This window comes from Ictidomys tridecemlineatus, chromosome 9 (genome assembly GCF_052094955.1).
Source record: "Ictidomys tridecemlineatus isolate mIctTri1 chromosome 9, mIctTri1.hap1, whole genome shotgun sequence".
Taxonomy (NCBI): Eukaryota; Metazoa; Chordata; class Mammalia; order Rodentia; family Sciuridae; genus Ictidomys; species Ictidomys tridecemlineatus.
This window is the reverse complement of record NC_135485.1, coordinates 59,030,094-59,047,178: the sequence shown is the minus strand read 5'-3', so window position 1 is coordinate 59,047,178 and position 17,085 is coordinate 59,030,094. Positions and strand designations below refer to the sequence as shown.

The following is a 17,085-nucleotide window of genomic DNA, read 5'->3' as shown; positions in this document are numbered from 1 at the left end:
ACAATTTAGTGAGGCCCTGTCTCAAAATAAAAATGAGTGATGTAACTCAGTGGTAAAATGCTGCTGGGTTTAATCCCCAGTACCAAAAATACATACGTACATGTACATATATACCTACATCTAAAAAAATGTGGCTATAATGTAAATGAACAGAAGATGTACTTTGTTTTATTTTGAATTTTACCATTTTGCTGCAGATTGAACCCAGGGGCTCATGTGTGCTAGGGAAGAACTCCTCTGCTAAGATATATCTCTAGCCCTTGGCATCACCTCTGTGATATATTAACAAATCTGTTGCTTTACGGTCATGGGATTCATATTAAAGTTACATGTAGGTATCTAACTTTGCTCTTAATTATCTTATATATTATAGATAAGGCATTATATTACTTTTTAAATAAATTGTTAATATACATAAAATATATTATTTATACCTATCAGGTCAGGATAATAAAGAAGGCATTATAAAATATTTGCTATTAAAAGGGAATATTGGGTCCACTGGGATTAAGAGTTATGCTCTAGGATTATGTTTAATGGCAAAGAAATATGTTAAGGCTGAGTTTTTAAAAAGTGAATTTTTAAGTACTTTTAAAAGTACTTTCTATGGGTTTGGTTTCATTTTTAACAAACACCACTAAAACCCATACTCCTTCACCTGTAAGATAGGATCACAAAAACAAGAGAGCTAGTAACTCCAGAGGTCTGTTCTTATACATATAACAGTTCTGTAGCATTTTTATCAACTAATTCATGTACTTCATTTTAATTGGAAAAGTATGGTAATGCATTGTTTGGGTTTCTGGAAATCAAATGGGGAACAAAATGGAGGTTCTAATCCTGGCTGTATTATTTAAGTCAAGTCATTTAACTTTATAGTTTTTTTTTTTTAATCTGAAAAACCTGAGACTTAAGCTATATTATCAATGACATAAGATTTCTTGCTTTATAGTTCGATGATTTTAAATCAACGCTTTGCTGATTACTGGTTGAGGTAGTGTTTTCTGAAGTATGCTCTACAGGCTGGGTGTGGTGGCATTCGCCTGTAATCCCAGTGGTTTGGGCGGCAGTGGCGAGGCCCTAAGCAACTCTCTTTCTAAATAAAATACAAAATAGGGCTGGAGATGTGGCTCAGTGGTAGAGTAACCCTGAGTTCAATCCTGGGTACCAAAAAAGAAAGTGTGTTCTACAGAATACTAGTATGATAGGACATTTATGGGTGTGAAGTTAATAGGTTTCTATAGTTCATATATTTGTGAAAACACTGGGTTAAACATGGTGCTTTAGTAAGACTTCTTAATTTTTGGTTCAATTTAAGAGTTATTGAGTTTTCAAGAGGAAAAAAAAATGAAATGTGTGGCAGGCGTGGTGGTGCACGCCTGTAATCCTAGCATTTTAGGAAGCTGAGGCAGGAAGATTGTGAGTTCAAAACTAGCCTCAGCAATTTTTAGCAAGACTCTAAGCAACTCAGAGACACTCTGTCTCTAAATAAGATATAAAAAAGGGCTGAGGATGTGGCTCAGTGGTTAAGTGTCCCTGGGTTCAATCTGTGGTACCAAAAAAAAAGGACTAAATCCCCGTGGTGAATTTTTAGGCATCATGACATGCAACAAGGAAATAATTTTGTGTAGTAATTTTCTTAAATAACATAATATGATGAAATCCTAACTTGCAAGTTAACAAAAAGGAGGAACTGAAAAAGTTAACCCAAGAACACAAATTAAAATGTGTGATGAGCATGAGTCATTTTAGAACTAAAGAATGAAATAGAGACTGCATGTTCACATCAAAAGAATTGCTCTATTTCATAAATTCTGTGGAAAAACAATAGGCTTGGTTGGCCTATTCAGTTAAAATAGTTAAATTGGAAAGGGTTTTAGTTGTTGTTGTTGTTGTTTTTGTAGAAAATAGCACAATGTAGGTATTGAAAGAATATACTATTATATATGGAAAATAAACAGGAAAAAGTTAGAAGATTTAAAATATTAGAAATATTGTTTTTTCTAGGCTATTTTTGGTGATTGGGCTACCAACATAGACAAGCTAAATAAAGAAGTAGAGTATAATGCAGAAAGAACACAAGTATAAGATTAGCGCTATTGTTGGATATGGTAGTAGAAACCTATAATTGTAGTGACTGAGGCAGGAGGATTATAAATTCAAGGATAGCCTGGGAAATTTAGCCAAACCCTGTCTCAAAATAATAAACAAACAAACAAATAAAATGGGTCAGGGAATGTGTAGCTCAGTGGTGGAGTGCTTAGCATATGCAAGGCCCAGGATTCAAACCCAATAAAACACACACACACACACACACACACACACACACACACAATCCCTATTGCAGAAAAGAGCACAATTACTTTAGGTAATGATTTAGGTCAGATAGTGGAAGTTCACTGAATTTGTTTTGTGTAGGTTGTGTATCAGCATTTAGTATTGTTTTAAAACAACAACCAAAACAACTTGATTCTTGGTACTTAAAGAGTTATTTCAAATTATGTGTATCAAATTTCAAAATGTAAATTACTTAATGGGTGGAATATCTGTTGCAAAATTTTAAAATCTAGTTTATTCTGTCATATCATGCACTTCGGGGCTATAATTTCTAGCATAAATGAAAGCTAGTTCTAAGAACATATCAAGGAAAACTTAATCATGAAGTTTACTATCAAAATACAAACAAACCAAATGGTGAGATAATGGATTGTAAAACCAAATAAAGGTTTCTTTCCCTTCTTTTCTTTCTTTCAATTTTTCTTATTAAAAAATTGGTCTTGAGGATTGAACCCAGGGCCTTGTGTACAGAAAACTTGTGCTCTATCATTGAGCTACTCCCTCAATCCAAGCTTTTGCAAAACTAACAGATAAAGTCCTTCAGAAAAAAACAAAATTGAATTCTATACTTTACCAAACTATGAAGTCTGTACATGAACAAGTCATTGAGGTTGATTTCTGGGGGGAAAACTATCATTACCTTAATCCATGATTCCAATTAATTTATTGTGGGTTAACCAGTTATTACTTAAGTTCTAATGGGCTACAACATGAAGTATAGGATGTACTATGATAAATTCTAGTTTAAAATGTTTAATTTGAATCTATTATACCTTTAGCTATAACATTTGGTTAGTAGAAAACACCAAGGATAGTGAAACAAGCCAAATGGTAACATTTTTCTAAGTAATTAGATAATCAGGGGCTGGGGTTGTGGCTCAGCAATAGAGCACCCACCCTAGCATGGGCGAGGCCCTGGGTTCAATCCTCAGCACCACACAAAAAATAAATTAATTAATTAAAGATACTGTATCCAACTACAACTAAAAAATAAATAAAGAAAACATTACTTTAAAAAATTTAGATAAATCATAAAGTGTGACTTTGTTTTCTTCTTTTTTTTTTTTTTTAGTATGACATTCTATAGAACATTGTCGTGGTTCCCTCAAAAGTCAAGGTTGTAAAAAGGGACAGTGTTAGGAGAAGGGAGACTTATGAACCATCTTAACTGGATACAATGTGTGATCCTGGGATGGAGACTGGCTTGGACAAAGTAGCTCTAAGGGACATTTTTGTCGCACATTTGTGTCACATAAGTATGTATGAGTGGACATCATTTGATGATAAAAGGCTACACAGGAGTAAACATGGGATGAGTTAATTAAATTAATAGACCACTGAAAAGACATATATAACTGAAGTCTTAAGTGTAATTAAAATGCAAAATTTTTTTTGAGATGGGTTCTTATTATGTTGGTCAGGCTGGCCTTATTAACCTGGACTCAAGTGATCCTCCCACTTCAGCCATGTGAATAGCTGTGAAGGACCCTAGGTGCATATTACTGTGCTTGGCTAGTTTTCATTTTTCTTGTCTGTATTTTCTAATGTTTTATAATGGAAATTCATTAATAAAGGGCTATTAACAACAAAAAAATTATTTATGACCCTCAAGGAAATAACAGTTTCCCCTGACTTATCAGGCTGTGTATTTGTAAGGGAATCTGACAAAAGCCTAGTTCTTGCTGAATCTTGATTCTTCAAGTGAATGTTTATAAAATGCTTCCATTACCTTCTGCTCCTATCCCACTGTTCCTCTATGAGTCAAATATTTCTGGGAATTTTTCACAAGTTGTTATGCATAAACTCTTCTTCTTGTCTCCTAAGGACACAGAGAAAAGGACTTCACTCCTGACTCTAAGAAACATTAGTTGGAATGCTTTTTCTGCTGGGTTTCTTATTCACTAATACCCCATAAAAGGGGGAGCAGAAAACACATGGGCTAGACCTTGCCATTCACTAGAGCATATTTTTGTAGATAAGGTTGTGAGGTTTAACGTGCAACTCTTCACTTTCTTTTGTACATCAGCTGGACTGTGTTTCCAGTTCCACCATGTTAGCACATCTGGACAAAACCTCAGCTTCTCCTACCATCAGGATAAGGCCTGCCATTCTCTCTATCCCTACTTAGCTGCCTGTCCACAAATGTCTTTCTTGCTTTTCCAGCTTCTCACACACAATAAGCCAGACAACCCAGTTCTCTTCATTACTCCTGGGAGGGAATCCCCTACTTTGGCCTCAGCCCGGTGGTGTATTTAGTTGATCATTTTTTTCAGCACATTATTATTTAGAGACTATGCTAAATATCCTTTGTTGATACAAACATTCACAGGAAAATGAGCTTGGTTTAAAAAAATAAAATTCTTCAAATAAAAAATTTAGGGCATACAAATTATTCATTTCTCATAATATTTTAGGAGAATTATGTAGTATATGGTGTTTTCAGAATAATAATTCCAAGTAATGAAATTTGATAAAATGTTCAATATTTTTCCATCTCTTTGTGTCTTGAAATAATCCTTCCACTTATCTGCTTAATGTGATGATACTTTAATTAAAAACCATACAATAAAATAAAAACAAACCTGAAGGTTAAACATGTAAGTTTTTTTTTCTTTTTTTGCAGAAATTTGGAATTTAATGGAGTTCTCATCTGAAAAATCATCTCTATAGCAACTGACTATAATTTTATTAACAGATTCACATATCAATGTGAGAACTAGAGTGATGTCTTATAATCTTTCTGTGATTTCAAGGTTTAGATCAGGCTTGCTATACAGAATTGCAGATGCCCTGAAAAAAAACCAAAAAACCAGAAGAGCACATCCTTCCTTGATGCTTTTAGCATGAGAGCACAGTGACCTTTGGGATTTTTTGTTAAGCAGTTATGTGGGTCAACCCATTCATTAGCATCTAATCTTAGGTGAAAATATTAATTTGTCAGACAACTGTAAATGCTGTGCTATTAAAGAAAGGAAGAAAAAAGAAAGGTAAGGGTAGGTTGGCTCAGAACTGACGAGGATGTGCTGTCATAGAACAAGCTACTAAAGCTGATAATGAAGACATTCAATGCAGGAAGACAGCCAAAAAGAGACATAATTATTTTTTCCAGTTCTGAGAACTAAACAACTGCTCTACCAGTGAGCTACACCCCCAGACCTTTAGCCTGTCTTATTTTAATAACAACATTATAGACTTATAAAATATATAGCATTTTTCATAACTTATGCTTCCTCATAATATTTTTACTTGTTTATATTTACCTTCAAGTTGTTTAGGGTATACAGTATTTTTTTCTATATTTTTGATAGATGAGAAAGCTGAGGAGTGAAAATCATGGTAAATAGCCAAAAGTAGCAAAACCTTTTTTTAAAAATATTTATTTTTTAGCTGTAGTTGGACACAATACCTTTATTTTATTTATTTATATGTGGTACTGAGGATCAAACCCAGGGCCTCACATGTGCTAGGCCAGTGCTCTACCACTGAACCACAACCCCAGCCCGCAAAACTTTTTAATGAGAAAATTAGAGTGGAACAGATCGATCTGAATATTTCTGCAATTTTTCAGGTTATGGTTACCTGGATATTATTTGTAAAGAGATTTTTTAAAATTAAACATGTGCCTTAAGTATTTTCTACTTATGGTTATGCTTTCTAATTATGTCAACATGTTTTGTTTTCATGATTTTTTTTTAACTGCTAGTAATATGAAAGCAAGCACAGTAGTTACTCTTTGAAGCCTTTTTTTTTTTTTTCAGTATTAGGGATTGAATGCAGGGGTTACTTTATCACTGAGCTGTACCCCTGCCTTGTTAAAATTTTATTTTGAGACAAAGTCTTACTAAATGGCTGAGGCTGGCCTGGAAATTGTAGTCCTTCTACTTCAGTCTCCCAAGTAGCTGGAATTACAGGTATGCACCACTGTCCCTGGCCCATGAAGACATTTTTAAAAATTCACAATATTAAATATAGTTCAGCACAAGCCCATGTACTACATCTATTAACTTAGTCAAGAGATATTGAGTGCCCATTATTGTCAGACTTAACATTTACTATTTCATTTGTTTTCATGCCAACCCTGCAATTAGATAATTATACTTATGTGTCAGATGAAGTTAAGTAATTTTTCTGGGATTATAAATGGCAGAGCCAGAATTTATATCCAGATATTTCTTTTCTTTTTTCTTTTTTTTTTAGTTGTTGATGAACCTTTATTTTATTTATTTATATGTGGTGCTGAGAATCGAACCCAGTGCCTCACATATGCTAGGCAAGTGCTCTACCACTGAGCTACAATCTCAGATATTTCTTACTTCAAAATTCCCTAGATATTTCTTACTTCAAAGCCAATTTGGGGTCTGGGGTTGTGGCTCAGTAGCAGAACACTCACCTAGCACGTCTGAGGCACTGGGTTTGATTCTCAGCACCATGTAAAAATAAATGAATAAAGGTATTGTGTCAATGTCTAACTAAAAATATTTTTTTAAAAAAAAAACCCATATGGTTTCTGGCATACCAAATTTGCATCTCAGAGTCCCTTTCCTCAAAGTGTTGTAAGTGTTCAAATTGGGGGGAATGTATACCTGATTGTTGGGCATCAAGAAAGGCTGTGTGAAGGAGCATTGGAGCAGGTGCTTATAAAATGTGCTTAGAAATGTATGGTTTAAAAGTGGCAGTTGAGAACAATGTGAACAAAAGAACAGAGTAGGAGTCATGGCAGGTATAGGGAACAAGATTTGTTTAGTAAAGGAGAAATGTACCAAGTTCATGAATGTTTGACTACCAGTTATAAAAGATTCTTGAGGGGCTGGGGCTGTGGCTCAGCAGTAGAATGCTTGTCTCTCATGTGTGAGGCCCTGGTTTGATCCTCAGCACCACATAAATAAAATTAAAAGGTATTATGTCCACCTACAACTAAAAAATATTTAAAAAAATAAAGATTAAGATTCTTGAATGAAAGGCAGTGGGGAGTCTTCACTACTCACCCCTGTCTTAGAAACAGGTATGAATATAAAAACACGTAGCCCTAAACTTGCAATAGTACCTGGGAGAAGGAAAGGACCTTCTGCTCATGAAAAAACTTTTTTTTTTCCTTTTTAAATATATATAGTAAGGGAATCCTTCTGCTTGACAACTCAGAATTTAAATATAGATGTTCTTTTGTTTTATGTTTTAAATATAGATGTTCTTTGGAGTACCCCCCAAAATTCTACTGACCTTTGGGTGGGCAGGGAGGGAGGAGGGGTGAGGGAGAGAGACAAAGGGGGGGGTGGAGAGAGAGAGAGAGACAGAGCCAGAGAGAGACAGAGAGACAGACAGAGAGAAATTAGTCACAGGCTTCTAAAAACAGACCTTGAAAGCTTTGTTGAAAGTGCTTTACTTTAATTTAGATCAACACAATTGCACGTTTGCTTTACTAGAGTTGAAACTTTTGCTTATGAAACTCAATATAATGCCTTAACTGTTTTTTTTTTTTTTGACTCACTAACCATTCAAGGTTAAAGCCATGGTTTGTATCCATGCTCCACTTACAGGGCGGCTGCCCAGTAGTTTGTTTATGGTGGCAGTATTTTTAAACAAAACACTGTTTTCTAGCTTCCTTTTCAGCCAGTTATGATCTTTCAAGAAGTTTTTGGCTAGTGAAATCTAAGCAAATATTTTTTTAGATGGGCCTTCTAGGAAAGTGCTTAGGGGTGGGGATAATTTTTACTCTGAGAGGAAAATGGATTGGATAACTAGAATTCCAGTAGCTATAGCTCTGTTACTGTCTTCGGTTCCCAGAATGAAAAGAAGCACCCATCCTTGCAGATGTAATAGAAAAAGTTCCTCCACTGAACACATGCAATCCCTCAGAGTATATAGTCCCCACTCACTTCTTGATCAGGTGCCTTTGCATTAAACAAAGTATGCAACCATTTTGGGGTAGCCCTGTTAGCCCTATTGGACTATGAAGCAGGAAAGGAAGTCATGTTCAAAGAAAGAAGGAACTGGGTCCCTGTGGACAATGAAGGTACCATATCAGCCCTGAATTGACTACTTTTTTGAGAGAAGAGTAAAATTTATTTCAAGTAATTGCTATTTCTGACTTATTTTACTATCAACTAATTGCCAGTATGTTAAGACTAAGTATGTGATTTAAGATGTGCTAACATTAATAAAACAAATATTCCATGAGAATTATCTATCAGACATTCTATGTAAAAGACAGATGTATTGAGATCTAGATTGTAAAAGACAGATGTATACATACACAAGTAATTATAGTTATATTGTCACGTTGTTCAGTGTGCATATTGCACAGAGACAGCTGGCCAAGAGGCGAGTGGGGGCTGTGCTTTGTCAGAACATATCCACCCAGTGGGGGAACCTTTCTGAAGTCATCTCCACAAATAGGGTGACTCTTTTAATTTTGATTTATTTTGGGGGTGCCTCTTTTTAAAAAGACTGATTTAACCAATAATAATGCTGTATTGTCATTTACTTCAGTGATTTCCACATTATTTTAATAGCAGTTAGCCTTCTTTAAAAGAATATGTAGCCATAAAAAACTATTTTGAATGTTTTAGTTGCAGAGGTCAAAACTTGAGTTATATTACAGAAAAGAGTATACTTATTAATTTAATCACACTTACTGTAATTGTGGTGGGCAGAGAGTCCTAAGGGAGATCTTAGTAGGATTTTTAAAGAAAGCTTCACAAAGGAAGTGATCTTTGAGGTAAAACTTGAAGAACGATTTCAAGAAGAGAACAAAGGGGGCTGGGTTGTGCTTAATGGGAGAACACTTGGCTGGCATGTGTGAGGCACTGGGTTCGATTCTCAGCATCACATATTAAAATTAAAAACTAAATAAAATAAAGGTCCATTGGCAACTTGTATACACACACACACACACACTATATATATATATATATATATATATATATATATATATATATATATATATATATATAGAGAGAGAGAGAGAGAGAGAGAGAGAGAGAGAGAGAGAGAACAAAATGTGAAAGAGCATTCTATGCTGAGGAAATAGTATATACAAAGATATCTAAGAAAGTATTCCTGTTTCAGAAATGACAAACAGTTCATTAAAAGCAAGGGTGTGAGAGAGGTTGGTGGTTAACTGGTTGCAGGTGGTAGTGGTAAAATAGAAGCAGATCATTAAGGGACTTTTGCTTTCAAATGAGGGTTTATTTTATAAATTGTGGGGGGTCATTTAAAGAGCAGATTAACATGAACAGAATATATTTTAGAAGTATGTTGGGATTATACCTGGTTGTGACATTAATAGACAAAATGCAAAAGCTCATGTAAAAGTTCACAGGCTATTTTATGATATTGCCAGTGCAATAGGATGAAGTGAATAAAGAGAATATAATACAAATTTATAATACATTTGTATTTATCTATTTAAATAATTATATTTACATAAATATGCAAATACATAAGCAAGTATATAAATGTTTATAATAATTTAAATATTTATACTGTAGGTATAATTAGTACCTCTTGGTGAGGCTGAGAGAAATGTTAAGGATGACTCCTAGGATTCTGCATTGGATAACAATTCTTGATGATTATATGATCTTTAGCATGATAGTACCATTTTTTAATGGGAGACAGTCATGAAAGATCAGGAATAGATTTTGGAGGAAAGACAATGAACTCAGTTTTGGACATAGTGATCTTGAAATATGTTCAGACTGTCTGGGTGGAAATATCCAGGAGGAAATTGACAATATAAATCTGAATGTGTGGCAAGTTCTGTAGATGTAGATTTGAGGGTCATAAGTGTAGAGATGTAGTTAAAACTTGTTGATGTGACTTAAGACTCAGAGTGTGTTTGGGACCAACACTGAAAAACTTTGAGGAACTCAAAGAGGAAAAGGTTTTCATTGTGGCTTTCACACCACCAAATATCTCCCTACTAAGCAGACAGTATATGAAATTGCTGTTGTTGAGATGTATTCTTTTAGGTTACGGTTGTATTTCTAAATAATTGCCTCTTAAAAATACCTTTGGGAGGAATTAAACAGAGTAATGTAATGAAAAGAACAACTAAACTAGGTATCTAGAGACCAGTTTCTAACACTGCCTGCCACTGACTTCTTGGTTAATGCTTAGCAAGTCACTTTGCTTCAGGTTCCTGATGTGAAAAATTAAGAAAAAGGGCCAGGTGATCTTCAATGTTTTGGTAGACTATGATCCAACAAATAATAATGATTTGTTGTAGCTTAGTTCAGTAAATTTCAAACTTATGGAGCAGTAGTAAGCCTTTAAAAAAACTCTCATGCGCAAACAGTGTATTAGGTTGTTTGGTTGTAGAGGCCTAGTGTAGATACAGAAGAGAATATACTAATTCATTTAGCTATACTATGTGAAACATGTAGCTGGGACCCCAAACATGACTGGAACCAGGACTTGCTCTCTATACTTCTCATCTGTGTGGTGGTTTCTTTCTGTACAATACAATATGGGGCCTCTGGCTATTGTCACACTTTCTTTGTGGTTATTCCACTGTGGTGAATGGCTCCTTCTCCTAGTTCCACCTGAAAATATCCTGGAGAAGAATTCTTGCTTTGGCTTGAGTTATATGCCCACCCTTGTAGACAAGAATTAGGTGGATTCCCTTGACCATCAGCTGCCAGTATAATCATCTGTTAATATTAAAGGAAGGAATAGTTTCCCCAAAGAAAAGAAGAATTGCTTGAAGAGAAAGGAAGATTACTAGGCAAATAGATGGTCAATATACAAGACAGATAAAAGAGACTTTTTAGTTTAGATCTTATTTATGTGTGTGTTCTAGGTGGCTTCTGAAGCATACCTTGAAAAACCCCATGAAGCTAGGTATGGTGGTGCATTCCTATAATCTTAGCCACTCAAGACGCTGGGGCAGAAGGGTAGCAAGTTTGAGGCTAGCCTCAGCAATTTAGCAGAGCTCTGCTTTAAGACATTAAAAAGAGTTGGGGATGTAGCTCAATAGTAAAACACACCTGGGTTCAATCCCCAGTACCAAAACAACAAACAAAACTAAACCCAACCAATAGAAAACAAACTCCATGAGGATTCTTAAGAGTACAGCATTAAAATTATTTTATTGAGTGCATAGTATGCCCGTGTTGCCAAAATTCTTGACAAACTGAGGCACTAGAAAGCTACATATTTGTTAATGGTAATGGTGCTTGCTTAGTAGAAAATTTCTGGAAATACTAGGAAGAGTGGTGCTAGTGTTAATGGGGTTGGGTAGAGAACCTCAATTTTCAGGACTTGAGATGGGGAGTCTAAAAAGAGGTGGGAGGCAGAAGGACACTAAGATGAATTTTGCTTACTTATCATTTTATGGAGAACTGATACATCATATGGTAAATTATTAATGGTGAAACACGTTCGTCTTTGGTAAGACAGTATTATGATCCTTGATATCATACACAGCATTCTGGAGTAAGGGACAAAGGGAAGGAGATTGAAAGAGAGTCCATAGGCCTGGAGAGAGGTAGAAGCAATGAGTAAAGCCATTTCTCTTTGACGAACATACCAATGGTAGATGGTACCTCAAAGAAATATAAGAAACAAAGAGAGGGAGGGAGGGAAGAAGGGGGCGAGGCAATGAAGGAGGGAGGGAAGGAGGGAAGGAGAGATGGAGACAGAGAGAGGGAGATAGAGGAGCAAAAGACGGGAAGATAGAGAAGAGTATAATTCAGTAAAGGTAAAATATGTCACTGTAATATAGTTTGGAGGCCCTGTCAGGAGGTCTAGAAGGTAAAAATTAAAGATTATCTTAATATTTATTTTAAAATTAGGGTTATTTTATACTAATGATTATCAAGTAAAATACATTTAGGCATTTTACCAATTATACCTACTGAAAACCTTTAAATATGACATTTTCTTGAAAAGTTATGTAGCTATTAGTACAGATGTATTGAAATCAGTAAAATAAAATTTAATCAATTCTTTATCAAATGGTAATACTTTTCTTAAGTAAAAAACTTAAATCTTTGCCTTTTGAACAAGCTACTCAATAAAATTTGAGAAAAGAGACAAAGGAACATAGTTACAAGGGATCTTATAAGACCAGCCACCTGTGCTACCAATAAGAATATGGAGAGATAAGATTTATTCAGATCAAATATGAATTGCTAATTCAGAAAAGACACAGGTAGTCTCTAGAACATCAAGTACTTTTTAATTGAGAAAGAATGAACCAATTCTGCAATAATACAGATAAGCAAACATGTTTTAGAACAAATTGTACCTACACACTGCTGTTAAACCAATTTGGTCAAAAAGGCCTTTCTTAAGCCAGAAACTTCAAATCACTTTTTTTTTTTTATTTTTAATTAGTTGTTGATGGACCTTTATTTTATTTATTTATATGCAGAGCTGAGAATTGAACCCAGTGCCTCACACATGCTAGGTAAGCGCTCTACTACTGAGCCACAACCCCAGTCCTTCAAATCACTTCTTTAAAAAGAGATTTTCCTTTTAAAATTTTATTTTAACACATAATTGTACATATTTATGGGATACAATATATTTTGATATTCTGTATATATTGTATAATGATCAATTCTGGGTAATTAGCATATTTATCACCATAAACATCACTAATCCAGGGAAAATGCAAATTAAAACTACAATGCAGTCTGGGGGGATATACTTTTTGGTAGAAAGCTGCCTAGAGCATGAAACCCTGTTTGCATCCCCAGCACTTTCCCTCCCAAAACAAAACAAAAACAAAAATCCACAGGAGATTCCATCTCATCCCAGTCAAAACAGCCATTATCAAAAAGAAATGATAATAAGCATTGGTAAGGATGAGGAGACAGGGAGCCTTCACACACTGTTGATGGAAATGTAAATTAGTATAGCCATTATAGAAACCAGTAAGGAGGTTCCTAAAAAAAAAAAAAAGATTAGAATTACTACATGATCTAGCAATCCAAATACTGGTTATATATCAAAAAGAAATAAAGTCAGTATATCAGGGGCTGGGGCTGAAGCTCAGTTGTAGAGTTTTTTCGTCGAAGGTGTGAGCCCCTGGGTTCAATCCTCAGCATCACATAAAAATAAATAAAGATATTGTGTCCATCTACAAGTAAAAAAAAATTTAAAAAATCAGTACATCAAAGAAAGAGCTGCACTCCCATGTTTATTGCAGAATTATTCACAGTAACCAAAAGATTTTCTGTTGCATTCTAGTTCATAAATAAAAAGATTGCATTATCTGACAAGCATGAAAACTTTCCAGAAATGAGATATCAAAGCAGGTTATTATTCTGTCACAAACTTTGATTTTACTATAAAGTTGCTTTTTAAAAATGGCTAGGGCTAGGATGAACCTCAGCCAAAGAGTACATGGTAGAATATGTCAGGTCCTGGGTTTGAACTCTAACATTGAAAAAAAAAAATCAACAAAAATTAGCTAAGTCTTATTATTTTCTGGTTTTTAGATTGTCTTTTGAATTGGAATATTATGAGGAAGTTTTTAAAAATATAACTGAAAGTTTAATTTTTCTGCATTTGTTCAGTGTCAACTATTTGAAAATGATAATTTCTTTAATGTCAATCTGGTTGCAAATACCCTATAGGTAGGTAGATTTCTAGCTTTTCATTCATATACAATAAGCAAACAAATATGAAGGGTGTATTATATTTCATTCCATTTTTTTTTGTATGATACAATTAAATTATACAGTATGAAAGTATTGTTTTCTTGTTTTTAGTGAGTCAGTCTATTTGATATGGTACAAATAAAACATTTCTGGTAGTGGAGATTATTTAAACTTATCCTGAATTCAATTGACCTTTTAATAATAACATTCAAAATATTTTTGAGTCTCAGAAATCTTTTATTTATGACAGACATACCCAATATAAGTGAAATTCAGTAACATTCACTATTCTTAATTCTAAATGTCACAATCACCTTTTCCCCCAATGGGTTGAGATGCATTTACTATTTGAAATTTAGAGGTCAAAAATGAACATACCATAATAAATTTGATATTCAGCACTGGGAACCTCACCATTTATTAGTGTTTCTTCAACATCCACAGTGACTTTCTCCCTTCTTCCCATTCCAGTTCTGCTGTTATGCAGTTTGTGAGAGTGAGCATATGTCAAATAGCTTTAGTAAAAATGCCAGTGCTGTCAGTCTATCCTCCTATACATTGTTATGAGTATTTTGTGTCACCTTTCATACTTTCATTTCTGGTTTGTTCTGTGAGAATTTCCTGTTTATGTGTCAGCTTCCCCTGCAACAACTGTGAACTACATAAGCACGGAGACCACAAGGTTGACAGTGTATCTCCAGTGCTAGATAGTGTATGGAATATAATACACCCTTCATATTTGTTTGCTTATTGTGTATGAATGAAAAGCTAGAAATCTATCTACCTACAGGTATTTGCAGAATTTTAAGTCTGTGACTTACATCTTTTACATCTGACTTACATCTTTTAAAGTATTTATCTCTCTTTCTTCAACATTTGGTAGTAATGTTTGTGTCAATGAGAAATGCTGTGGTAAGATACCATGAAGGTAGACGCACTGTTCTAGGATCCTGAAATGACTTGGTTGGCTTTGTTATTGACAAAGTCAAAGATAACTATTCATTATAGGTCAGCCTAGATCTAAACAGTTGGGAATGAATGATACTTCTAGGATCAAGGCCATTTTAACATCTTTTACAGAAAGTGGTGTGGGGGTGGTGTTGCTAGGAAGGAAAATGGAAACTTAACCCAGGTGAAAAACAAAGTAACCCAAAGTCTTTTTGGTCTTGAGCAGCCTCTTCACTCATTCACACTTCCTGGTCACAAAAGTGGTGCAGTGCTTCTTCTGCAATGGTGGACTCTTCTAATAGCTGTTCAGTTCTGGCTAAATGATGATTTGCATTTTCACCGTATCTTTTTACCCATGAGATAAAGGCATTTTACATTCAACAATAGGGCCCAAGATGAATTGAAACCAATACAACGTGCTTCGTGTGCTAAACAATACACACTCTTGTGGGGAAAACACACTGAACAGTGCTAATATATCCTTAACCAATTCTGGTAAATACACAGCCGGGGGCATATACTGTGAAAGAGAATGAAATGGCGCAAAACTGCAACAGCAGTACTCTGCCCCTTCAGTCCGTGTAATTTGCTTTTTGGATTGCTGGCGGTAAAATCTGAAGCTTGTCTACAAAAGCAAAATTAACCTCCAGAAACTTAAGATATTAAGGACACATCCGCACAATAAACAACAGTTTTAGTTTACCTTTAAATGTTTTCATTCTGAAGCTGGCACAAACTGCCACATGTAATTTTATCGCGAGAAGGGAGAATTAGAAAATAGGACGGGGCTATAGCAGAGCGTCACAGGTTCTTTTATTTACCTTTCACCATACAATTTACAGATGTTATCCTTTAAAAATCCACCGAAGATGACAGGAAACATTTCCTTCGGTCACTTCACCTCACCTGGCATCTAATTAACCTTCTAGACCTGCCCTGGGGTTCGCTCGGTTGGCCTCGGGCAAGCTTGCAATAAACCGCACGAGTCTACACAAGAACACAAGTGAGGGGGGTCGCTAGTCTCTTATCCAACGGCTTGGCTGACTTAAGATTTAAAAAAAAATTTTAAAAGCAGATACCACATTTTTTATACCTTTATTTATCCATTTTTACATGGTGAGGAGGATCAAACCCAGTGCCTCGCACATGCTAGACAAGCGCTGTACTACTGAGCCACAACCCCAGTCCCTAGATTTAGGATTTTTGATATCCTATAAGTCTTCCAAGCTCTGCTCTTTGCTCAAGGAAATAGTAAGAAAGTAGCAAAGGTAAAGGAGAAAATGAGTAAGAACTCCCTGGCCGCCGCTGGCGCACGCGCATCGCGACAAAGCGCGGGGCGCGAGGGGCGGGGCCAGGGCGCGGCGCTGGAGTCCCGCCCCGCCGCCGCCCCGCCTCCTTCCCCTCACCCCACCTCTCAGCGCCGGGGAGTGACTGACTCCCGCCAGCCCCTCCACGTCAATCAACCCTCCTCCTTCTCGCACTCTCCGCACCTTGTTATTAATCTCAATACCGATATCGCCCGGACGCCTCTCCCCCAGCCTTCGGGGGTGTGAACGTGTGTGAGCGAGAGCGAAGGCACCGAAAGCTGGCGTCTTTGCTCGGCCTCGGCCCTAGCAGCATTCGGCGCAGCAGCAACCCCCGCAGCGGCGGCAGCCCCAGCGCCAGGAGGCCAAGGCCAAGGCCAGGCTCTGTGAGGCCCTCGGAGCAGTAGCCGCGGCTGCGGGGGCGCAGCTTCTTCTGGCTGGGGCCTTCACGTCAGCGGCCGCGGCGCCTCTACTGCGCGCTCAGGGTCACCGTCCTCGAAGTCCGGCGGCGCGGCCTTCGTCCCCCTCCCCGCCCCCCGATCCGTCTCCTCTCTCCCTTCAGCCGCCCTCCGCGCCGCCGCCCCTGCCGTTCCTCAGGCGGCCCGGCCCGCCCGCCCCGCGTCCCCTCCGGCCGGTGCCTCTCCCCCCGGCGGGCTGCCTGCATGTCTTTGCTGCCCTCAGCCCCGCCGCCACCGCCGCCGCCGCCTCCCCCGCCGCCGCAGCCCCAGCAGCAGCCGCCCCGCCGCCGCCGTCGTCGCCGCCGCCCGGACCCTGGCGCGCTGAATGCAGGTGAGGAGGGGGCGCAGGCCCTCGGCGACCCAGGACTTGGCGCGCCCGCCCGCCCGCGAGCTCTGAGCCCGGGCCCTGTCTGCCGCCGCGGCTTCCCC

General features: G+C 37.1%; 1 protein-coding gene across 1 annotated transcript in view; it reads left to right on the top strand.

The window, feature by feature from the left end:
- Positions 1-16,886: 16,886 nt before the first annotated feature.
- The window catches only part of Cnot6l (CCR4-NOT transcription complex subunit 6 like), a 101,591-nt gene continuing 101,392 nt past the window's right edge, over positions 16,887-17,085 (top strand). The window contains exon 1 of the mRNA XM_078021443.1: positions 16,887-16,987. The gene's annotated coding sequence lies outside the window, so the exon portion shown is untranslated. The remainder of the gene's footprint in view (positions 16,988-17,085) is intronic.